The sequence below is a fragment of the Ranitomeya variabilis genome, chromosome 1, assembly GCF_051348905.1.
Source record: "Ranitomeya variabilis isolate aRanVar5 chromosome 1, aRanVar5.hap1, whole genome shotgun sequence".
Taxonomy (NCBI): domain Eukaryota; kingdom Metazoa; phylum Chordata; class Amphibia; order Anura; family Dendrobatidae; genus Ranitomeya; species Ranitomeya variabilis.
The window spans coordinates 998,915,803-998,942,427 of record NC_135232.1 but is presented as its reverse complement, the minus strand read 5'-3'; the positions used below and the strand labels follow the sequence as shown (position 1 = coordinate 998,942,427).

At 40.9% G+C, this 26,625-nt stretch overlaps 1 long non-coding RNA gene across 1 annotated transcript in view; it reads left to right on the top strand.

Moving 5' to 3' along the window:
* Positions 1-25,297, top strand: part of LOC143782717 (uncharacterized) — a 29,651-nt gene extending 4,354 nt beyond the window's left edge. Inside the window, exons 3-4 of the long non-coding RNA XR_013217032.1 lie at positions 9,217-9,307; positions 25,116-25,297. This is a non-coding gene — a long non-coding RNA (uncharacterized LOC143782717). The remainder of the gene's footprint in view (positions 1-9,216; positions 9,308-25,115) is intronic.
* Positions 25,298-26,625: the final 1,328 nt, after the last annotated feature.

Here is a 26,625-nt window from a genome sequence, read left to right as displayed (position 1 = left end):
ATAAAAAAATGGTATCATTAAAAATGCCAGCTCGGCATGCAAAAAGTAAGCCCTCAACCGACCCCAGATCATGAAAAATGGAGACGCTACGGGTATCGGAAAATGGCACAATTTTTTTTTTTTTTTAAAGCAAAGTTTGGAATTTTTTTTCACCACTTAGTTAAAAAATAACCTAGTCATATTAGGTGTCCTTGAACTCATAATGACCTGGATAATCATAATGGAAGGTCAGTTTTAGCATTTAGTGAACCTAGCAAAAAAGCCAAACAAAAAACAAATGTGGGACTGCACTTTTTTTTGCAATTTCACCGCACTTGGAATTTTTTTCCCATTTTCTAGTACACAACATGATAAAACCAATGATGTTGTTCAAAAGTACAATTTGTTTCGCAAAAAATAAGCCCTCACATGGCCATATTGATGAAAAAATAAAAAAGTTATGGCTCTGGGAAGGAGGGGAACGAAAAACGAACACGGAAAAACGGAAAATCCCAAGGTCATGAAGGGGTTAAAGGAGGCACAAAGGGAATTATAAGGCAGCACAAATGGATATTATTACAGTATAGTGCTGTATCGCTGTAAGGAGGCATAGCATAGAATGATCATAATAAGGCACAGGGAGATATTATTTTTATAGGGTGCTTTATAACTGTAAGGAGGCATGAGGGAGCATTATTCCTATGAGGAAGTACAGAGGAAACATAACTGTGTAGGGGCACTCAGAGGGCTCTGTTATTCTGTGGGGTACAATAGGAGGGTAGTATAGGGCAATGAAGGGGCATTATTACTCTCTGGGGCAGTGATAATAGCATCGTATGGTTGTGTAGTGGTGGTAGAATGTGACAAGGGTCCTGGAAAGGCAGTAAAGTAAAGAGATCAGTGTGCTACATTTTACAGGGACAAGCTATGGATGGAAGAAGAGGTCATGGTTGTCTGGGCCGAATGCAAAAGAAAAGGGAAAATGAATGACAGCAATCAGCGAGAACTTCACTGGTGAGAACCTGTACATTATAGACATAGGTGGTCTGATAGCACTGGTGTAGACAAAACATTATCATTATATGGTCATTGTATGGTGGGGGTATCAGTCCTAGTACAGTGGTTTTGTTAAAGGGGTGATCCAGGCTGGAAGTTAGTCTCCAGTCACTCTGTGTGACTGCAGACTTCTGAATCCTCACATTGTGTGCATTGCATGCTGTGAGGATTCTCCGGTGACTGCACTGCTAGTAGGCAATCAAGTGATTTGCATTCATGCGATCATGTGCTGACTAGATGTGTCTAGCCTTGCTCAATACAAGTGAATTCAGCAAAGCCAAATATGTTGGAATGTGGCCAGAGGTGTGGATATCACATACTTGCGGTCACATGACGGCTACTCTGAATGTGATAAATTTTGACAGTGAGCACTGTGAAGATTCAGAAGTCACATAGACTTTAACCTCAAGCCTGGACAACCCCTTTGATGTTCAGTATAGTGGTATCTATATATATAATTAAGGGTTTTTCCGTCTGTCTGTCTTTCTGTCTGTCTTTCTGTCTGTCTGTCCTGGAAATCCCGCGTCTCTGATTGGTCGAGGCCGCCAGGCCCCGACCAATCAGCGATGGGCACAGTATCGACGTAGATGTCATAATGGTTGCCATGGCGACGATGATGTCATAAAGGTTGCCTCGACCAATCAGCGACGGGCACAGTCTGCCGCGAATCACATACTACGGGGACATGCATATTCTAGAATACCCGATGCTTTAGAATCGGGCCACAATCTAGTTAGCAATAATAATATACTGGTAATATTTGGTTATGGTTTGTTGGCATTTGTCTGTTATATTGCAATATTATTATTGCATTATTATTATTATTATTATTATTATTATTCAATCATATATAGCTGTTTTTTGGTATTATGAAAGTAGTAAATATTGATTTCCTCTAGGCAAGGTAATATTAGTAATAGATATCACCATCTGGTGCTATGGGGTGAGAACAGCATGTGCCTGTGTACTTTCAAATGGCAGAACTGAATTTGAGCCCCAGTCCATCCCTGGACCACAGGGCTGCCATGGGGCCTGCGAGACAGGGAACATGAAATTGATGCTGTCTCTGGGCCTAAACCGCTTGGTGTCATACTTTCAATGGTATCTGAATCCTGGATGCAGGCATAATTGAAAGCAATGATGAAACAAGGAGCTGTCAGCTGCCTGTTCCATCAATGTCTTTTGACATCTGAAATCTGTTATCTCAGTGCAACTGAAATGCATCATGCTTGCCTGTAAACCTGCATATCCTGCTTTCCTGGTCCATGTTAATCCACCTGTTGTCCATCAGCACACTCTGCTACATCTTTACCTCTTGCATGGGCTACCCATCCAGGGCTATGGCTTAGAGATTCTAGCTCAGCCGGTAGGGAAGCTCATAACATTGGTAACGGAAAAAATAAATTTTGCTATTGCACATCTGATAATCTAATGAGAATTTTTCAATAAATACAATGCAGACAGGCAGACTGCCGTGTAATCACTTCCAAGACTTCCTGTTCTTTTTTACTTTAAAGATAGTTCTGAATGACATTAGATGTATGTTTGGGGTCATTGAAAATAGAAAAAACTCCGGCACACAGAAATGAGAAAAGTGATATTTATTATTCTTCAACAAGAAATTCATTGAATCTCATGTCTGTAAGAAGAATTTCATATTTGTGAAAATTTATTTTGGAAAACATTACATTGGACAATTGGAGTCCTATCATTGGGAATTTCTTGTTGAAGAATAATAAATATCACCCGTCCCATTTCTGTGTGCCGGAGTTTTTTCTATTATTTTGGACATTTTTTTCTCCTGAGCACCTTCATTAAAGCAGTGAGCACCCCTTAATCTATAGTCTGTTTGGGGTCATTGTCCAGATGAATAATACATTTAGAGCCAATCAGAGGCCTCTATGATAGTACTGCATGATGGATAAGTATTTGCCTGTACTTCTTAACAATGAAGACACCATTAATTTTGACCAAATTCCCAGATGAATGCTCTCTAAAATTACAAGAAACCACCACCGTGCCTCACTGTTGCGTGCTTATACTCATTACTGTACTTGTCTCTAATTCTTCAGTGATCAAACTGTCCTCAATTTTAGCCAAATATTTAATTTTTTTCTCCACAGCATTTTTATGCATACTTGCATTGCTTGGTTTTGCTTCCATGTCAAAGGTATACCTTTGGCTGCAATTCTTCCACGAAAACCACTTCTGAACAGATGTTTATGAACTCTATAAGATGGTTGTAGCTGGATCCCACTAGTTTCTACCACTTCTGAGGTGACGTCACTGATCATCCTCCAATTAATATTTTCTTCCACAACCTCACCTTTGTAGCAAAGTTTAGATATTCCTCATCAAGTTTTGTGTCTCATACACAACTGTTTCTGTTCCAGTTACTGCTTTCAGCCCATATATGAAAATGTTGATCACTATCACCTGTATGGTATAAATGGTGCATGTACACCTGACTATTATTCTCCAAAATCCCTGACTTTGTTTAAGCATACCTAAAAGACTTGATTCTGTTTTGAAGGGAAAGGTCACAATGAATTGATTTAGATTTATCTTTTGATCTATCATTTGCATTTCATTTGATAAAAAATAAACTGTTAACACTTCTATTTTTAAAAATATTCTTACTTTGCAACAATTGCTCCCCCCTGCCTAAAACTTTTGCACCATACTCTAATACTCAAGTGTTAATTTGGAGGTTAAAAAATAGATGAAAACCTGAAAAGAACTAAAATAATTCACAACCAAATGAAGCATTATTGCAGCTATCACTTGTAAATGGAATTATCCTTTAACCCCTTCACCCCCAAGGGTGGTTTGCACGTTAATGACCGGGCCAATTTTTACAATTCTGACCACTGTCCCTTTATGAGGCTATAACTCTGGAAGGCTTTGACGGATCTTGGCGATTCTGACATTGTTTTCTCGAGACATATTGTACTTCATGTTAGTGGTAAAATTTATTCGATATAACTTGCGTTTATTTGTGAAAAAAATGGAAATTTGGCGAAAATTTTGAAAATTTCGCAATTTTCCAAATTTGAATTTTTATGCCCTTAAATCACAGACATATGTCACGCAAAATACTTAATAAGTAACATTTCCCACATGTCTACTTTACATCAGTACAATTTTGGAACCAACATTTTTTTTTGTGACGGAGTTATAAGGGTTAAAAGTTGACCAGCAATTTCTCATTTTTACAACACCATTTTTTTTTAGGGACCACATCTCATTTGAAGTCATTTTGAGGGGTCTATATGATAGAGAATACCCAAGTGTGACACCATTCTAAAAACTGCACCCCTCAAGGTGCTCAAAACCACATTCAAGAAGTTTATTAACCCTTCAGGTGTTTCACAGGAATTTTTGGAATGTTTAAATAAAAATGAACATTTAACTTTTTTTCACACAAAATTTATTTCAGCTCCAATTTGTTTTATTTTACCAAGGGTAACAGGAGAAAATGGACCCCAAAAGTTGTTGTACAATTTGTCCTGAGTACGCTGATACCCCATATGTGGGGGTAAACCACTGTTTGGGCGCATGGCAGAGCTCGGAAGGAAAGGAGCGCCATTTGACTTTTCAATGCAAAATTGACTGGAATTGAGATGGGACGCCATGTTGCGTTTGGAGAGCCCCTGATGTGCCTAAACACTGAAACCCCCTACAAGTGACACCATTTTGGAAAGTAGACCCCCTAAGGAACTTATCTTGATGTGTGGTGAGCACTTTGACCCACCAAGTGCTTCACAGAAGTTTATAATGCAGAGCCGTAAAAAAAAAAATCATATTTTTTCACAAAAATGATCTTTTCGCCCCCAATTTTTTATTTTCCCAAGGGTAAGAGAAGAAATTGGACCCAAAAAAATGTTGTGCAATTTGTCCTGAGTACGCTGATACCCCATATGTGGGTGTAAACCATTGTTTGGGCGCATGGCAGAGCTTGGAAGGGAAGGAGCGCCATTTGACTTTTCAATGCAAAATTGACTGGAATTGAGATGGGACGCCATGTTGCGTTTGGAGAGCCCCTGATGTGCCTAAACATTGAAACCCCCCACAAGTGACACCATTTTGGAAAGTAGACCCCCTAAGGAACTTATCTAGATGTGTGGTGAGCACTTTGACCCACCAAGTGCTTCACAGAAGTTTATAATGCAGAGCCGTAAAAATAAAAAATCATATTTTTTCACAAAAATGATTTTTTGCCCCCAATTTTTTATTTTCCCAAGGGTAAGAGAAGAAATTGGACCCCAAAAAATGTTGTGCAATTTGTCCTGAGTACGCTGATACCCTATATGTGGGTGTAAACCATTGTTTGGGCGCATGGCAGAGCTTGGAAGGGAAGGAGCGCCATTTGACTTTTCAATGCAAAATTGACTGGAATTGGGATGGGACGCCATGTTGCGTTTGGAGAGCCCCTGATGTGCCTAAACATTGAAACCCCCCACAAGTGACACCATTTTGGAAAGTAGACCCCCTAAGGAACTTATCTAGATGTGTTTTGAGAGCTTTGAACCCCCAAGTGTTTCACTACAGATTATAACGCAGAGCCGTGAAAATAATTTTTTTTTTTTTCTCAAAAATGATTTTTTAGCCCCCAGCTTTGTATTTTTACAACGGTAACAGAATAAATTGGACCCCAAAATTTGTTTTCCAATTTGTCCTGAGTACGCTGATACCCCATATGTGGGGGGGAACCACTGTTTGGGTGCATGACAGAGCTCGGAAGGGAAGGAGCGCCATTTGGAATGCAGACTTAAATGGATTGGTCAGCAGCTGTCACGTTGCATTTGCAGAGCCCCTGATGTACCCAAACAGTACAAACCCCCCACAAGTGACCCCATATTGGAAACTAGACCTCCCAAGGAACTTATCTAGATGTGTTTTGAGAACTTTGAACCCCCAAGTGTTTCACTAAAGTTTATAGCGCAAAGCCGTGAAAATAAAAATTCTTTTTTTTTTCACAAAAATGATTTTTTAGCCCCCAGTTTTGTATTTTCACAAGGGTAACAGGATAAATTAGACCCCAAAAGTTGTTGTCCAATTTGTCCTGCGTACGCTGATACCCCATATGTGGGGGGGAACCACTGTTTGGGTGCATGACAGAGCTCGGAAGGGAAGGAGCGCCATTTGGAATGCAGCCTTAAATGGATTGGTCTGCAGGCGTCACGTTGCATTTGCAGAGCCCCTGATGTACCCAAACAGTACAAACCCCCCACAAGTGACCCCATATTGGAAACTAGACCTCCCAAGGTACTTATCTAGATGTGTTGTGAGAACTTTGAACCCCCAAGTGTTTCACTACAGTTTATAACGCAGAGCCGTGAAAATAAAACATCTTTTTTTCCCACAAAAATGATTTTTAGCCCCCCAAATTTTTATTTTCCTAAGGATAACAAGAGAACTTGGACCCCAGAAGTTGTTGTTCAATTTGTCCCGAGTACGCTGATAACACATATGTTGGGGTAAACCCCTTTTTGGGCGCACGGGAGAGCTCGGAAGGGAAGGAGCACTGTTTTACTTTTTCAACGCAGAATTGGCTGGAATTGAGATTGGACGCCATGTCGCGCTTGGAGAGCCCCTGATGTGCCTGGACAGTGGAAACTCCCCAATTCTACCTGAAACCCTAACCCAAACACACCCCTAACCCTAATCCCAACGGTAACCCTAACCACACCCCTAGCCCTGACACAGCCATAATTCTAATCCCAACCCTAATCCAAACCGTAAATGTAATCCAAACCCTAACTTTAGCCCCAACCATAACTTTAGCCCCAACCCTAACCCTAACTTTACCTCCAACCCTAGCCCTAATCCTAACCCTACCCCTACCCCTAACCCTAAACGTGACTGAAATACGTGGCACTTAAATACGTGGCACTGAAATACGTGGCACTGAAATACGTGGCACTGAAATACGTGGCACTGAAATATGTGATACGTGGCACTTAAATACGTGGCACTGAAATATGTGGCACTGAAATACGTGGCACTGAAATACGTGGCACTGAAATACGTGGCACTATGACTGTCAGAAAATGTTCATTAAACGGTTAGGGGTGAGGTTAGGGGTAGAGTTAGGGTTAGGGTTTTGATCTCTTTATCACCTTGATGGTGGGTGGCTTTTCAGTGTGTTTTCTGTTTTTTTTTCAATAAAAACGCATGCGTTTTTAACGCAAACGCATGTGCTTAAAAACGCAAGAAAATACTGCAGGTTGTATTTCTGAAAATGAACGCATGCAGAAAAAAAACGCATGAGTTTGAAAACGCGACCAAACCCGTACAAAAAAACGCATGCGTTTTCAATGTTAAATATAGGGAAAAAACGCATGCGTTTTTTTGTGCAAAAAACGCTGCAGACAAAAACGCAAGTGTGAAACCAGCGACGCTTTTTATAGCAAAAAATTTTTTGCGTCTCCACATTTTGAGACCTAGAATTTTTCCACATTTTGGTCTACAGAGTCATGTGAGGTCTTGTTTTTTGCGGGACGAGTTGATGTTTTTATTGGTAACATTTTCGGACACGTGACCATTTTTGATCACTTTTTATTCCGATTTTTGTGAGGCAGAATGACCAAAAACCTGCTATTCATGAATTTCTTTTGGGAGAGGCGTTTATACCGTTCCGCGTTTGGTAAAATTGATAAAGCAGTTTTATTCGACGGGTCAGTATGATTACAGCGATATCTCATTTATATCATTTTTTTATGTTTTGGCGCTTTTATATGATAAAAACTATTTTATAGAAAAAAAATTATTTTGGTATCGCTTTATTCTCAGGACTATAACTTTTTTATTTTTTTGCTGATGATGCTGTGTGGTGGCTTGTTTTTTGCAGGACAAGATGACGTTTTCAGCGGTACCATGGATATTTATATCAGTGTTTTTGATCGCGTGTTATTCCACTTTTTGTTCGGCGGTATGGTAATAAAGCGTTGTTTTTTGCCTCGTTTTTTTTTTTTTTTCTTACGGTGTTTACTGAAGGGGTTAACTAGTGCAACAGTTTTATAGGTTGGGTCGTTACGGATGCGGCAATACTAAATATGTGTACTTTTATTGTTTTGTTTTTTTTATTTAGATAAAGAAATGTATTTATGGGAATAATATATATATTTTTTTTATTATTTATTTAGGAATTTTTTTTTATTTTTTTACACATGTGGAAAAATTTTTTTTTACTTTTTTACTTTGTCCCAGGGGGGGACATCACAGATCGATGATCTGATAGTGTGCACAGCACTCTATCAAATCACAGATCTCACTTACATCGGTGCAGGCTTACCAGTGTCTGCTCTGAGCAGACACTCGGTAAGCCACCTCCTTCCCTGCAGGACCCGGATGCCGCGGCCATCTTGGATCCGGGACCTGCAGCCAGGAAGGAGGTAGGAGACCCTCGCAGCAACGCGATCACATCGCGTTGCTCCGGGGGTCTCAGGGAAGCCCGCAGGGAGCCCCCTCCCTGCGCGATGCTTCCCTATACCGCCGGTACACTGCGATCATGTTTGATCACGGTGTGCCGGGGGTTAATGTGCCGGGGGCGGTCCGTGACCGCTCCTGGCACATAGTGCCGGATGTCAGCTGCGATATGCAGCTGACACCCGACCGCGATCGGCCGCGCTCCCCCCGTGAGCGCCGCTGATCGGTGATGACGTACTATCCCGTCGGTGGTCATACGGGCCCACCCCACCTCGACGGGATAGTACGTCCGATGTCAGGAAGGGGTTAAGCTGATAGAAGTAAATGAATAACAAGGAAAAAAGTAACCACAAAATAAGTTACCCAATGTTTTGCCATCACCTGAGACTGTTTTAAAGCACGTTTTTAATATGATAAATATTTGAACACATAAATAATTGGGATTTTCTCTGTTGAAATTCACATATTTTATCATTTTCGACTATATGTTTGTTATAGGATTATCTATTTTCTCCTGAAAGATTTAATCAGATTTTAATATTTGTTGACTTGTCAAATAATGACAGTGAGGAAAAATTAAATAGATGACAGATAAGTAATCTTGAAGAAGGAATTGCAAATTTACCAGTGCAAACTTCAGCTTCATAGATTGATAGCAAATGTGATTTGATGAAAAGTAAATGTTAATGTGATTCAGGCAAATGACAAATATCTCCTCATAATATAACAAAAGAAATGTTTTATTATCAGGCATGAAAACATTTTTTATTGAATATTAATCAAGCATGATCTGTGTACACTCCAAAACTGACAGCAGAAGTAACAAGCCTGGATTTTTAAAGTAGGAAAAACAAAATTACATTTTTAATACCTGTCTTATATGTATTCATTTTTCTAGCTATATATTGTTGTACCTGTATACAGCAGGGTTTATCAATCCTTTTTTTGTGGATGACACTTGCAGCCATTGCAACTGAGACTTGAGAACATTATAAATGACACAAGTTAAGCAGTATTTTTGCTGACCTTTAGAGCTACACTGTAATAGATACTGTGGAGACACAATGGTTGGCACAGTTTGGGCGTCCATTTTGATGGGAAGAAGTTAACATTATATAATCTGCTATGGAAATTAAGCACAAGATGCAGCATCTGAAAAATATTTTTAGGAGTAATATACTCTTGCTATAAATTTCTAAGTAGTCATCTCAGAGTTTTGTGACATGCAGCCATGCTTGTAGATGGTTATAAGACTTTTGGAAGACTTCTTATTCCCTTTAATTTACATCAAGATTTTATCCCATATATAATCACTATGGCTGAACTATTACATCAATTCAGAAGCACTTCAATAGGACGAACAGTTTGCCTTATTGGCTTTGTCTGAGGGTATAAGTGTCACGAGTGTGCCAGGTGTGACACACAGTCATTTTGGATCTTTCTCTAGAAGGTCTTTGCGCTTGGCTTTGCAAGCACCTTCTTGATTTTCCTCTGTTATGGAAGTGATATCCTTCTCCCTTTAGGACCTAGAAGTGACGTCCACCTTCTGCTGCTTATTGCTGGATGTTTAACCCCTTAACGACCGCCGATACGCCTTTTAACGGCGGCCGCTAAGGGTACTTAAACCACAGCGCCGTTAATTAACGGTGCTGTGGAAAAAGTGAATAGCGCCCCCCAGAGTCGGATTTTCTCTGGGGTCTCGGTTGCCGAGGGTAGCCGAGACCCCAGAGAACATGATTCGGGGGGTTTTTACCGACCCCCGAGTTGCGATCGCCGGTAATTAACCGTTTACCGGCGGTCGCAACAAAAAAAAAAAAAACGCGATTTGCCGTTTAATTTCTCTGTCCTCCGATGTGATCGCACATCGGAGGACAGAGAAATGTGGTCCCCGATGGCCCCCAATAGCCCCCCAATACTTACCTACCTCCCCCGGTGCTCCTCGTGTCTCCCCATGGGCGCCGCCATCTTTTTTCCGGGAAAAAATGGCGGGCGCACGCGCAGTGCGCCCGCCGCCCGGCACCCGGATGTTCTTTGGGGTCTCGGCTGCCGGGGGTAGCCGAGACCCCAAAGAACATGATCGGGGTCGATTTGCACCGACCCCTGCTTTGCGATCGCCGGTAATTAACAGTTTACCGGCGACCGCAAAAAAAAAAAAAAAAAAAAAAGCGATCAGTTATTTCTCTGTCCTCTGATGTGATCGCACATCAGAGGACAGAGAAATAGGGGGATTCGGGGACCCTATCATACTCACCCGGGGTCCCTGGGTCCTCTTCTGTCTTCTCCTGCCAGCCGGCTTTTTCATCATGGCGGGCGCATGCGCAGTGCGCCCGCCATCTGCTGCCATCTGCCGGCCGGCAGGAGAAGACAAGTTGGGGCTAAAATTAGGGTTAGGGTTAGGGTTAGGGTTAGAGTTAGGGTTAGGGTTAGAGTTAGGGTTAGGGTTGGGGCTAAATTTAGGGTTAGGGTTAGGGCTAGGGTTAGGGTTAGGCTACTTTCACACTAGCGTTTTTTGGCTTCCGTCGCAATGCGTCGTTGGAGAAAAAACGCATCCTGCAAAAGTGCTTGCAGGATGCGTTTTTTCTCCATTGGCTTGCATTAGCGACGCATTGCGACGGATTGCCACATGTCGCATCCGTCGTGCGACGGATGCGTCGTGCTTCGGTGGACCGTCGACACAAAAAAAACTACATGTAACTTTTTTGTGCGACGTGTCCCACATATTTCAGTGCCACGTGCCACGTATTTAAGTGACACGTGCCACGTATCAAAGTGCCACGTGCCACATATTTCAGTGCCACGTATCAAAGTGCCACGTGCCACGTATCAAAGTGCCACGTGCCACGTATCAAAGTGCCACGTGCCACGTATCAAAGTGCCACGTGCCACGTATCAAAGTGCCACGTGCCACATATTTCAGTGCCACGTATCAAAGTGCCACGTGCCACGTATCAAAGTGCCACGTGCCACGTATCAAAGTGCCACGTGCCACATATTTCAGTGCCACGTGCCACGTATCAAAGTGCCACGTGCCACGTATCAAAGTGCCACGTGCCACATCTTTCAGTGCCACGTGCCACGTATTTAAGAGACACGTGCCACGTATCAAAGTGCCACGTGCCACATATTTCAGTGCCACGTGCCACGTATTTAAGTGACACGTGCCACGTATCAAAGTGCCACGTATCACGTATTTCAGTGCCACGTATTTAAGTGACACGTATCACGTATAAGTGCCACGTGTCACGTATTTAATTGCCACATATTTAAGTGCCACGTATCAAGATTTTCCATGGAGAACAGACACATCCAGAGATATGTCTGCTCTCCACGGCTGCAGCAACACACTGACAGGAGCCATAGTTCCTGTCGGTGTGTCACTGCGCATGCGCGAGCGAGTTTACCGGCGGTCATTGACCCCGGCACTCTCGCTTAACGGCAGTGCTGCGTGGGAAAGTTCAACGCAGCTGTACTGCTGTTAACCGAGACGCCGGAGTAATTGAACTCCGGAACAGTACGCGATACACTGCTAGGAGCTTCGCTCCTGGCAGTGTATCGCCGGAGAGCAGCCGATCGGCGTGGGACACTCGTTTTATGGATTCTGCGGACAGGGAGTATGAATTTGGTTTATTATTTTTGGATTTTTTCCTGGAGGATCGAGGGCTTCGCCTACAAGTGTGCTGTTGGTGAGTATATACTCTGTGTTATATGTTGTATGTACTGTGTGTCATGTATGTGTATTGTGTGTAGGTGTTTTGTGTAACTTTACAATTGTGCTAAGTCGCCGGACACAGGGACAACTCTCCCATCCTAATACCGGATGGGAGTAGTAGTCCCATACGGCGACTTAGCACAATGGTGGCACTAGCGTCGCATGGGGACACATGTACCGACGCACGTTGTGAAAATTGTGCACAACGTGGGCAGCGGATGCAGTTTTTCAACGCATCCGCTGCCCAGTCTATGTCCTGGGGAGGAGGGGGCAGAGTTACGGCCACGCATCCGCGGAAATGGCGGACGCGACGTACAAAAAAAAGGTTACATTGAACTTTTTTTGTGACGACGGGGGCTAAAGTTATGGTTAGGTTTGGGGCTAAAGTTAGGGTTGGGGCTAAAGTTAGGGTTAGAGTTGGGATTAGGGTTAGGGTTTGGATTAGGGTTGGGATTAGTGTTACGTTTGGGATTAGGGTTGGGATTAGGGTTAGGGGTGTGTTGGATTTAGGGTTTTGATTAGGGTTATGGTTAGGGTTGAGATTAGGGCTGTTTTTGGGTTAGGGTTGTGATTATCGTTAGGGTTGTGATTAGGATTATGGATCGGGTTGAGATTAGGGTTAGGGCTGTGTTGGGGTTAGGGTTGGAGTTAGAATTGGGGGGTTTCCACTGTTTAGGTACATCAGGGGGTCTCCAAACACGACAGCCAATTTTGCGCTAAAAAAGTCAAATGGTACTCCCTCCCTTCTGAGCTCTGCCGTGCGCCCAAACAGTGGTTTACCCCCACATATGGGGCATCAGCGTACTCGGGATAAATTGGACAACAACTTTTGGGGTCCAATTTCTCCTGTTACCCTTGTGAAAATAAAAACTTGGGGGCTAAAAATCTTTTTTGTTGGAAAAAAATATATTTTTTTATTTTCACTACTCTGCATTATAAATTTCTGTGAAGCACTTGAGCTTTCAAAGTTCTCACCACATATCTAGATAAGTTCCTTAGGGGGTCTAGTTTCCAAAATTTGGTCACTTGTGGGGGTTTCTACTGTTTAGGTACATTAGGGGTCTGCAAACGCAACATAACGCCCGCAGACAATTCTATCAAAGTCTGCATTGCAAAATGGCGCCCCTTCCCTTCCGAGCTCTGCCGTGCGCCCAAACAGTGGTTTACCCCCACATATGGGGTACCAGCATACTCAGGACAAATTGGACAACAACTTTTGGGGTCCAATTTCTCTTGTTACCCTTGTGAAAATAAAAATTTGGGGGCTAAAAAAATCTTTTTTGTGGGAAAAAAAATATTTTTTTATTTTCACTACTCTGCATTATAAACTTCTGTGAAGCACTTGGGCATTCAAAGTTCTCACCACATATCTAGATAAGTTCCTTGGGGGGTCTATTTTCCAAAATGGGGTCACTTGTTGGGGGTTTCTACTGTTTAGGTACATTAGGGGTCTGCAAAGGCAACATAACGCCCGCAGACAATTCTATCAAAGTCTGCATTCCAAAATGGCACTCCTTCCCTTCCGAGCTCTGCCATGCGCCCAAACAGTGGTTTACCCCCACATATGGGGTACCAGCATACTCAGGACAAATTGGACAACAACTTTTGGGGTCCAATTTCTCTTGTTACCCTTGTGAAAATAAAAACTTGGGGGCTAAAAAATCTTTATTGTTAAAAAATATATATTTTTTATTTTCACGACTCTGCATTATAAACTTCTGTGATGCACTTGGGCATTCAAAGTTCTCACTACACATCTAGATAAGTTCCATGGGGGGTCTAGTTTCCAAAATGGGGTCACTTTTGGGGGGTTTCTGCTGTTTAGGCACATCAGGGGCTCTCCAAACGCGACATGGCGTCCGATCTCAATTCCAGTCAATTTTGCATTGAAAAGTCAAATGGCGCTCCTTTGCTTCCGAGCTCAGCCATGCGCCCAAACAGTGGTTTACCCCCACATATGGGGTGTCGGCGTACTCAAGACAAATTGTACAACAGCTTCTGGGGTCCATTTTCTCCTGTTACCCTTGGTAAAATAAAAATTTGGAGGCAAAAATATCATTTTTGTAGGAAAAATGCGATTTTTTTATTTTCACGGCTCTACGTTATAAACTTCTGTGAAGCACCTGGGGGTTTAAAGTGCTCACCACACATCTAGATAAGTTCCTTAAGGGGTCTAGTTTCCAAAATGGTGTCATATGTGGGGGGTCTCTACTGTTTAGGCACATCAGCGGCTCTCCAAACGTGACATGGCGTCCGATCTCAATTCCAGCCAATTCTACATTGAAAAAGTAAAACAACACTCCTTCTCTTCCAAGCTCTGCGGTGCGCCCAAACAGTGGTTTACCCCCATATATGGGGTATCGACGTACTCAGGAGAAATTGCACAACAACTTTTGTGGTCTAATTTCTCCTGTTACCCTTGTGAAAATAAAAATTTGGGGGCAAAAAGATCATTTTTGTAGAAAAAATGAGATTTTTTATTTTCACGGCTCTACGTTATAAACTTCTGTGAAGCACTTGGGGGTTCAAAGTGCTCACCACACATCTAGATAAGTTCCTTGGGGGGTCTAGTTTCCAAAATGGTATCACTTGTGGGGGGTTTCCACTGTTTAGGCACATCAGGGACTCTCCAAACGCGACATGGCATCCGATCTCAATTCCAGCCAATTCTGCATTGAAAAAGTCAAACGGTGCTCCTTCACTTCCAAGCTCTGCGGTGCGCCCAAACAGTGGTTTACCTCCACATATGGGGTATCGACGTACTCAGGAGAAATTGCACAACAACTTTTGTGGTCTAATTTCTCCTGTTACCCTTGTGAAAATAAGAATTTGTGGGCGAAAAAATCATTTTTGTGAAAACAAATGCGATTTTTTATTTTCACGGCTCTACGTTATAAACTTCTGTGAAGCACTTGGGGGTTCAAAGTGCTCACCACACATCTAGATAAGTTCCTTGGGGGGTCTAGTTTCCAAAATGGTGTCACTTGTGGGGGGTTTCCACTGTTTAGGCACATTAGGGGCTCTCCAAACGCGACATGGCGTCCGATCTCAATTCCAGCCAATTCTGCATTGAAACAGTCAAACGGTGCTCCTTCACTTCCAAGCTCTGCGGTGCGCCCAAACAGTGGTTTACCTCCACATATGGGGTATCGGCGTACTCAGGAAAAATTGCACAACAAAATTTGTGGTTAAATTTCTGTTTTTACACTTGTGAAAATTAAAAAAAATGGTTCTGAAGTAAAATGTTTGCAAAAAAAAGTAAAATGTTAATTTTTTTCTTCCACATTGTTTTAGTTCCTGTGAAGTACGTAAAGGGTTAATAAACTTCTTGAATGTGGTTTTGAGCAGCTTGAGGGGTGCAGTTTTTAGAATGGTGTCACACTTGGTTATTTTCTATCATATAGACCCCTCAAAATCACTTCAAAGGTGATGTGGTCCCTAAAAAAAACATGGTGTTGTAAAAATGAGAAATTGCTGGTCAACTTTTAACCCTTATAACTCCCTAACAAAAAAAAAAATTGTTTCCAAAATTGTGCTGATGTAAAGTAGACATGTGAGAAATGTTATTTATTAACTATTTTTTGTGACATATCTCTCTGATTTAAGGGCATAAAAATACAAAGTTTGAAAATTGCAAAATTTTAAAAATTTTCGCCATATTTCCATTTTTTTCATAAATAATCGCAAGTAATATCGAAGAAATGTTACCACTAACTTGAAGTACAACATGTCACGAAAAAACAATCTCAGAATCAGCGGGATCCGATAAAGCGTTCCAGAGTTATAACCTCATAAAGTGACACTGGTCAGAATTGTAAAAATTGGCTCGGTCATTAAGTACCAAATTGGCTCTGTCACTAAGGGGTTAAATACCCTGAGTCCCCTCAGCAAGGCTGGTGTTAGATCTATTTATCTTTGTCTATTAGAAGTGCTAGAAGTTGATTAGTTTCTTCTTGGAGCCTCTTGGAAGATTGGTGTCATGAGCTGTCTTGTGTCATCTCAAGCTAAGTGTATTCTCTCATTTGTCTTCCTCCTTTGTCTTTAGCCGTAGTGAGGGCTGACTATCGGGCACTCAGGGATTAGGTTCCTGGTTGGTGACTTTTGCAAAACCTATTTAGGGATGTTATGGCAGACAGGGTGTTGTCAGATTTGCCTAGGGGTTTCCACTTCCCCCTTTCCTAGTGTTTAGGCTACCCCACCCTCTTTCCATTGTTGTGCACCTAGCTTTTCCCTCACTAAGTGTGACAATAAGTCAACAATGACTGGCCACATTCTGACTCCCTCAATCCACTTGCATTGAATAAAGCTGTGCATGTCTAGTCAGAATGTGGTGATGTGACTTCCTGCTCTTGACTCTGGAGAATTCTAATAGTGTGCATCATGTTCACTGTGAGGTTTCAGTTAAACACTGTGTATCTTTTGGGAATCTATTAACATGAACAATGGAAACATATAAAAAGTCCTTTTTATTTTCAAATTCAGTTGCTTTCCCTAAAACTTATATAGGATTTCCAGTGGTTAAGTAATTAGATGGAAGTTTTGCAGTATGCAGTATATAAGTCACAGCTTGTTCCCAGATAATTTTAAAAAGAGTCTGACAGGGAAGAAAATTGATATAAAAGGAATAAGCATTCTTGACAGGGAAACAAATGAAAATAGAATAAATTTTGTCTTCTTATGCAACAATAAGCTACTAATGATATAATAGCAACCAAGCAATATAAAATATTGCATATCGCCTATCAAACCATCTGCCCACTCACCAGTGCAACACGATGTAATGCAAATAATGTAACCTTCTTTTGTGTTGAGTTTAAAATGACTTCTTCCAAGTAAACATTGCAGCACACCGTATCTACTGCCGAAGACAACAATCAGAACATGAAACCTGCTTTGTTCATAAGAAACAATAGATTAACCTGTTAGATGGAACAGCATAAATAGGAATTTTAAAATGTATCCAACAGGGAAATTCTTTAAATTCCAGTTTGATTAAAACCTAAATTCAGCTATGTAGGAAACAATTTTCTTACAAATCTATGAATTTTTTTGCAATGTCTGAGGTAGACATAATTATCTCTTTACTGAACTTGAGTCCATTTTTTAATGATATAAGAAAGAAAAATCTGCAATCACCATTTGTTAACAATGTTACACACGTTATCCTAGTAACATCAGGGATCTAATACTTTAGCATACTCTAAAATGAAAAAGATAATGCAGATATTACCCTCCAAGAAAAGCGGAAGAATGGCTGAAACACACTTGATAGTATCAGTTAACCACTTCAGTACGAAACGTGAAATCCCAAGGAGATGTATTTTGTAATTTCCTGCTAGTTCCACAACCCCAAAGTCTGCTCTTAGTTTGAAACAACATAGTTTTTTTTAAATGACCATGACATAGCATCTTAAATGGGATATCATTTCACATTTGTTATTTTTCATATCTCTATTATAGCTTAGGTTATCTAGAAAGCAGTATGTTGATTATTAATGCTGCCAGAGGAAAATATTCTAAGAGTCCACCAATAAGAACTAGCAGCTTTTATGAAGGAAAAACAGAATCACAATAATTGACCTTAAAATAAGAATGACTTTCCTGAATGTCCTGGTCCTTCATCATTTGTTCAGAATATTGGCCATTTGTTTTTCCAAACAATTTTATTAACATTTTCAACCAAAACAAGACATAGAGAGAGCAAGGTTAACATAAATGTAATGGCATGAAACATTCATGAAGCATAAAATTAAAAATAGAATAAAATAAAATAACAAAACAATAAATACAGTAAATTCTTATGGAAATATTTCCAGCCAGCGAGACCATTTTTTCAAAATGGAAGGAAAGCAGCCATTCAGTAATGCCAATTTTTGTTCATAGGATTTATGCAAAGCCAGTTTGTCAATAATTTCTTGTGAGCAGGGTATTTTAGAAGATTTTCAAAAAAAAGCAATAGCATTCTTAGAAACTAAAAGCAGATGTATAACAAGTTTCCTAAAAGGTGGAGTCAATTGATCTGCATTCAACGAAAGCAGGGCCAACTGAGGAGACCGAGAAAAATCTAAACGTTTTAATATAATAGAATAGAAGAGATTTCATCCCAAAAAGGTCTAATACGTGGACAAAACCAAAACAAATGGGAAAGGCTACCATAATGTCCACAATCCCTCCAGCAGAGAAGGGAATTGGAAGGATTAATAAATGCTAAGGGAGACAGTGAATAATACCACCTAGAGATAAGTTTAAAATAAGACTCATGAAGAGCCATGGACATGGTGGCAGAATAAGTCAAGGACATGGCCAGTTCCCAATCATCTAGAGCTACAGAAAGATTCAAAGTAGATTCCCATTTGCTCATGTATGGGGATTTTATAATTTTGAAATTGTTATTAAACCACTGGTAGATATATTAAGTAGACCGAAATATGCTATGACCGGAGTTGCATAAAATATTAATCGCCGGCTCCGATAAAGGAGGGCGACCAGTCACCAGTGGCCTTAAAAAATCCTTTAAAATAGTAAACTGCATAAAAGCCGATGAGGGAACACCAAACCTATCTTTAAGGTGGGTAAATGAAACAAACTTGTTACCATCAAAGATGTCATGTAGTTTAGAGATTCCCCAGTCAGCCCAACTTGAATGCAGATCAAACGAGAAAACAGTAGCCAAAAAGTCTCAGCATAAGTTCCATCCTAGTGAAACCACTTTTAATTTTGAGAAATTTCCACCATGCCACAAGAACAGCTACAAATATCAGATGATCAGACCAAAGCAAAGACTTAGAGGTGAATAAATTGATAATAATATTACAAGGTGGAGAATTTCTGTTAAAATATAATTCCAATTCCACCCATGAAGGTGTATGATCTGCAGACCACCAATATAGACTCTGTTTAATTAAATTAGAGAATTAATAGGCCGAAACATTTGGTAGACCCATACTGTACCCCCATGCAATTTATGTTTATACAGTTAACTAGAGGCTATACGAGCCCTCTTGTTGCCCCAAACAAACAGATTGAGGTGTGCCTGCAAACTGGTCAAATAGTAAGTAGAAATAAGTAAAGGAAGGGACCAGAAGATATAGAGGATCTTGGGAAGAATTATTGATTTTACAATAAGGCACCTTGCCCATCAGGATAAGTCTTTATCATCATAAAATCTAAGCTCTTTAGAAATGGAAGCAATAACAGAATCCAAATTGCTGGGAATCAAGGAATTAAGGTTTCTAGAAAATCTCAGACCCAAATAAGCAATATCCATCTCCGCCCAACCCCAGGGCGAAATATGCTTTATACTCCGGATTTGAGAATCAGTGAGGTTAAATTGAAAATTTTCGACTTGGACTCGTTTATTTTAAAATACGAAAAAAATGAACATTTTTTAACCCCTTCACCCCCAAGGGTGGTTTGCACGTTAATGACCGGGCCAATTTTTACAATTCTGACCACTGTCCTTTATGAGGTTATAACTCTGGAACGCTTCAACGGATCTTGGCAATTCTGACAGTCTTTTCTCGAGACATATTGTACTTCATGATAGTGGTAAAATTTCTTCGATATAACTTGCGTTTATTTGTGAAAAAAACCAATATTTGGCGAAAATTTTGAAAATTTCGCAATTTTCCAAATTTGAATTTTTATGCCCTTAAATCACAGACATATGTCATGCAAAATACTTAATAAGTAACATTTCCCACATGTCTACTTTACATCAGCACAATTTTGGAACCAAAATTTTTTTTGTGACGGAGTTATAAGGGTTAAAAGTTGACCAGTAATTTCTCATTTTTACAACACCATTTTTTTTTAGGGACCACATCTCATTTGAAGTCATTTTGAGGGGTCTATATGATAGAAAATACCCAAGTGTGACACCATTCTAAAAACTGCACCCCTCAAGGTACTCAAAACCACTTTCAAGAAGTTCATTAACCCTTCAGGTGTTTAACAGGAATTTTTGGAATGTTTAAATAAAAATAAACATTTAACTTTTTTTCACACAAAATTTATTTCAGCTCCAATTTGTTTTATTTTACCAAGGGTAACAGGAGAAAATAGACCCCAAAATTTGTTGTACAATTTGTCCTGAGTACGCTGATACCCCAAATGTGGGTATAAACCATTGTTTGGGCGCAGGGCAGAGCTCGGAAGGGAAGGAGCGCCATTTGACTTTTCAATGCAAAATTGACTGGAATTGAGATGGGATGCCATGTTGCATTTGGAGAGCCCCTGATGTGCCTAAACATTGAAACCCCCCACAAGTGACACCATTTTGGAAAGTAGACCCCCTAAGGAACTTATCTAGATGTGTGGTGAGCACTTTGACCCAACAAGTGCTTCACAGAAGTTTATAATGCAGAGCCGTAAAAATAAAAAATCATATTTTTTCACAAAAATGATCTTTTCGCCCCCAATTTTTTATTTTCCCAAGGGTAAGACAAGAAATTGGACCGCAAAAATTGTTGTGCAATTTGTCCTGAGTATGCTGATACCTTATATGTGGGTGTAAACCATTGTTTGGGCGCAGGGCAGAGCTCGGAAGGGAAGGAGTGCCATTTGACTTTTCAATGCAAAATTGACTGGAATTGAGATGGGATGCCATGTTGCGTTTGGAGAGCCCCTGATGTGCCTAAACATTGAAACCCCCCACAAGTGACACCATTTTGGAAAGTAGACCCCTTAAGGAACTTATCTAGGTGTGTGTTGAGCACTTTTACCCAACAAGTGTTTCACAGAAGTTTATAATGCAGAGCCGTAAAAATAAAAAATCATATTTTTTCACAAAAATGATCTTTTCACCCCCATTTTTTTATTTCCCCAAGGGTAAGAGAAGAATTTAGACCACAAAAGTTGTTGTGCAATTTGTCCTGAGTACTACGATACCCAATATGTGGGGGTAAACCACTGTTTGGGCACATAGCAGAGCTCGGAAGGGAAGGAGCGCTATTTTACTTTTCAATGCAAAATTGACTGGAATTAAGATGGGATGCCATGTTGCGTTTGGAGAGCCCCTGATGTGCCTAAATATTAAAAAACCCCACAAGTGACACTATTTTGGAAAGTAGACCCCCTAAGGAACTTATCTAGATGTGTTTTGAGAGCTTTGAACCCCCAAGTGTTTCACTACAGTTTATAACGCAGAGCCGTGAAAATAAAAATTCTTTTTTTTTCCCACAAAAATGATTTTTTAGCCCCCAGTTTTGTATTTTCACAAGGGTATCAGGATAAATTGGACACCAAACGTTGTCCAATTTGTCCTGAGTACGCTGATACCCCATATGTGGGGGGGAACCACTGTTTGGGCGCATCACAGAGCTCGGAAGGGAAGGAGCGCCATTTGGAATGCAGACTTAAATGGATTGGTCTGCAGGCGTCACGTTGCATTTGCAGAGCCCCTGATGTACCCAAACAGTACAAACCCCCACAAGTGACCCCATATCGGAAACTAGACCCCCCCAAGGAACTTATCTAGATGTGCTGTGAGAACTTTGAACCCCCAAGTGTTTCACTACAGTATATAACGCAGAGCCGTGAAAATAAAAATTCTTTTTTTTTTCACAAAAATGATATTTTAGCCCCCAGTTTTGTATTTTAACAAGGGTATCAGGATAAATTGGACCCCAAAAGTTGTTGTCCAATTTGTCCTGAGTACGCTGATACCCCATATGTGGGGGGGAACCACTGTTTGGGCGCATGACAGAGCTCGGAAGGGAAGGAGCGCCATTTGGAATGCAGACTTAAATGGATTGGTCTGCAGGCCTCACGTTGCATTTGCAGAGCCCCTGATGTACCCAAACAGTACAAACCCCCCACAAGTGACCCCATATCGGAAACTAGACCCCCCAAGGAACTTATCTAGATGTGTTGTGAGAACTTTGAACCCCCAAGTGTTTCACTACAGTTTACAACGCAGAGCCGTGAAAATAAAAAATATTTATTTTCCCACAAAACTTATTTTTTGGCCCCCAGTTTTGTATTTTCCCAAGGGTAGCAGGAGAAATTGGACCCCAAAAGATGATGTCCAATTTGTCCTGAGTACGCTGATACCCCATATGTTGGGGTAAACCCCTGTTTGGGCACACGGGAGAGCTCTGAAGGGAAGGAGCACTGTTTTCCTTTTTCAATGCAGAATTGGCTGGAATTCAGATCGGATGCCATGTCCCGTTTGGAGAGCCCCTGATGTGCCTAAACAGTGGAAACCCCCCAATTATAACTGAAACCCTAATCCAAACATACCCCTTACCCTAATCCCAACAGTAACCCTAACCACTCCTCTAACCCAAACACTCCCAACCCTACTCCCAACCGTAAATGTAATCCAAACCCTAACCCTATCTTTAGCCCCAACCCTAACTGTAGCCCCAACCCTAGCCCCAACCCTAGCCCTAACCCTAGCCCTAACCCTAGCAATAACCCTAGCCCTATCACTAGCCCTAACACTAGCCGTAACACTAGCCCTAACCCTAGCCCTAACCCTAGCCCTAACCCTAGCCCCAACCCTAGCCCCAACCCTAGCCCTAACCCTAACCCTAGCCCCAACCCTAGCCCTAGCCCTAACCCTAGCCCCAACCCTAGCCCTAGCCCTAACCCTAGCCCTAACCCTTGCCCTAACCCTAACCCTAGCCCTAACTCTAGTCCTAACTCTAGCCCTAACCCTAACCCTAATGGGAAAATGGAAATAAATACATTTTTTTATTTTTCCCTAACTAAGGGGGTGATGAAGGGGGGTTTGATTTACTTTTATAGCGGGTTTTTTAGCGGATTTTTATGATTGGCAGCCGTCACACACTGAAAGACGCTTTTCATTGCAAAAAATATTTTTTGCGTTACCACATTTTGAGAGCTGTAATTTTTCCATATTTGAGTTCACAGAGTCATGTGAGATCTTGTTTTTTGTGGGACGAGTTGACGTTTTTATTGGTAACATTTTCGGACACGTGACATTTTTTGATCGCTTTTTATTCCGATTTTTGTGAGGCAGAGTGATCAAAAACCAGCTATTCATGAATTTCTTTTGGGGGAGGCGTTTATACCGTTTCGCGTTTGGTAAAATTGATAAAGCAGTTTTATTCGTCGGGTCAGTACGATAACAGCGATATCTCATTTATATCATTTTTTTATGTTTTGGCGCTTTTATACGATAAAAACTATTTTATAGAAAAAATTATTATTTTGGTATCGCTTTATTCTCAGGACTATAACTTTTTTATTTTTTTGCTGATGATGCTGGATGGCAGCTCGTTTTTTGCGGGACAAGATGACGTTTTCAGCGGTACCATGGTTATTTATATCCGTCTTTTTGATCGCGTGTTATTCCACTTTTTGTTTGGCGGTATGATAATAAAGCGTTGTTTTTTGCCTCGTTTTTTTTTTTTTTTTCTTATGGTGTTTACTGAAGGGGTTAACTAATGGGGCAGTTTTATAGGTTGGGTCGTTACGGACGCGGCGATACTAAATATGTGTACTTTTATTGTTTTTTTTATTTTATTTAGCTAAAGAAATGTATTTATGGGAATAATATTTTTTTTTTTCTTTATTTAGGATATTTTTTTTTTTTTTTTACACACATGTGGGGTATTTTTTTTTTACTTTTTTACTTTGTCCCAGGGGGGGACATTACAGATCATTTATCTGACAGTGTGCACAGCACTCTGTCAGATCGACGATCTGCTGTGCAGGGCTGCAGGCTTACTAGCGTCTGCTCTGAGCAGGCACTCGGTAAGCCACCTCCCTCCCTGCAGGACCCAGATGCCGCGGCCATCTTGGATCCGGGACCTGCGGTGAGGAGGGAGGTAGGAGACCCTCGGAGCAATGCGATCACATCGCGTTGCTCCGGGGGTCTCAGGGAAGCCCGCAGGGAGCCCCCTCCCTGCGCGATGATTCCCTATACCGCCGGTACACCGCGATCATGTTTGATCGCGGTGTGCCGGGGGTTAATGTGCCGGGGGCGGTCCGTGACCACTCCTGGCACATAGTGCCGGATGTCAGCTGCGATATGCAGCTGACACCCGGCCGCGATCGGCCGCGCTCCCCCCGTGAGCGCTGCCGATCGCGTATGAAGTACTATCCCGTCGGTGGTCATACGGGCCTACCCCACCTCGACGGGATAGTACGTCTGATGTCAGAAAGGGGTTAAGAAGGGTTTGCAAATGTGGAATAGAACGACAAGGATTGGTAAGGGACAGAAGAATATCATCAGCATATAAACTGATTTTAAATTCCTTACGATCCTTGCGAACTCCCTCTATGGAGAGATTATCTCTAATAAGCTGGGTTAATGGCTCTATGGCAAGGGCAAAAAGCAATGGAGAAAGGGGGCAACCTTACTGGGTACCATTAGAGATTGAAAATGGGGAAGAAAAGTGATTGTTAATATAAATTTTTGCCTGAGGATCAGATTATAAAGCCATAATTTTATTTATAAAGTCCAAATCAAAGCCAACATTTGAGAAACATTTGAGTTAAGTCCAATTTAAGCGATCAAACGCTTTCTCTGCATCAAGGGAAATTAAAGTGGAGTAAATTTTTCGGGAATTAATTAATTTAATAATATTTATCAGCCTCCTGGTACCTTCAATGGATTGCCGGTGCTTGATAAATCCAATCTGGTCCGTGGAAATTAATTTGGGCAAAATAAAGTTAAGGCGGTTAGCTAAGACTTTGGAATACATTTTGAGATCAGTATTAATTAATGAAATGGGACGGTAATTAAGTATTTGATCAGGACAAGTATGAGGCTTGGGAACAAGTATAATTGTGGCATTCAAATTTTCCCTAGGGAAAGAACCAATGGACGCAGCGGCATTGAAAATCTGAATTAAATGGGGGACAAGAATTTCACAGAATGATTTATAATAATTATTGCTATAACCTTCAGGACCAGGGGCCTTATAAGATTTCAATTGTTTTATTGTGTCACTAATCTCTTCTGCAGTAAAAAGAGCAGCCAAAAATTCTGCATCCATGGAATGAAGTTGTGGAAGATTGACAGAAGACAAAAAGTCATCAATAGATCTTGCACCTGGAATGGGAAGAGAGGGATCAGACCGCAAATTATATAATTGATTGAAATATTGTGCAAATTCATTTGCAATGTCCTGTGGGTGGGTGAGAGAAATGCCCTTAGGAGAAATGATCTTGTCGATTCAGTGACGTATATTCTAACCTTTTATTAAACATAAAACGAGTGGGCTTGTTAAGGGACATATAGTGATTGATTTTTGATTGTTTGACCGCAGAGTCATAAAATGAAAAAATTGTGGCTCTTAAATCATTCCTAAGATGGGATAAATCAGTCAAAGTTTTGGAACAAGGGGTGGGGCTATTGGCCAATGCCTGTTCCAACTCCTTCTCTTTAATTAAGGCTTGTAAACGTTTAATCTTTTGGCAGTTAAAATTTTTAATACAGGAGGAAATATGAATGAGAGCACCACGTAGAACCACCTTGTGCGTGTCCCACTGGAGAAATGGCTTGGAAGGGTCATACACATTCTCAGAAAAATAAAGGTTAAGAGATCTAGAAATTTCCTCATGGTATGTAGGATTTTGAAAAATAGAAGCATTACACTTCTACAACGGTTGATTATTGATAGAGTGACCTTCAATCAATTTGGCAATGACAGGGGCATGATCCAAAATGGATTTATTACCAATGGATATAGAGGAAAATCTAGGACGGGAGAACACATCTGATAATATCAGATCAATGTGAGAAACTGACAAATTGGAGTCAGAAAAATATGTGTATTCCCTTGAAGTGGAGCCTAAACATCTAAAGATGTCATAAAGTTCGTAAGTGAAAAGCCACTTAAGGAGGGAAAGTTAAGCCTATTTGAGGATGAGGCATCAAGCATATTATCAGGGACCAAATTAAAGTCTCCTAAAAGTAAAAGAATGCCTTTTTTAAGTGGTTCAAATTTTTTCAGCAACTTATCTAAAAATTTAATTTGACCCTTATTAGGAGCATAAATATTTACAATTGTGTGAATTTGGGAATTTAACTTGCAAACAAGGACATGAAAATGACCATTCACATCAACCAATTCCTCCAATAGTTCAAATGACAAGGAGTCTCTGATCAGGGTCATAACGCCTGCCCCTTTAGAGGAACCCAAGGCTTCAAAAACATGTGGGTAATGTTTTAGGGAAAATGCAGGATGATTATGTATCTTAAATTTAGTCTCTTGCAGGCACACCACATCCGCAACAGATTTATTAATTTCCCTCTGAAAGGAAAAGGCTATTAAGACCACTCACATTATAGGTAACCAAAGTAAGCACCATGAGAGAAAAAAGAAAGAAAAAGTTGGTGTTGGTAGGCAATCACTGGCTGGAAAGGAACAAGAAAAAGAAATCACTACCAAGACTAAATAGACAAAGAAAAGTACAACTTTAAACTTTACAGTACTAGAGCATTAGAGGGAAACCAAGAAAATGGCTCTCCT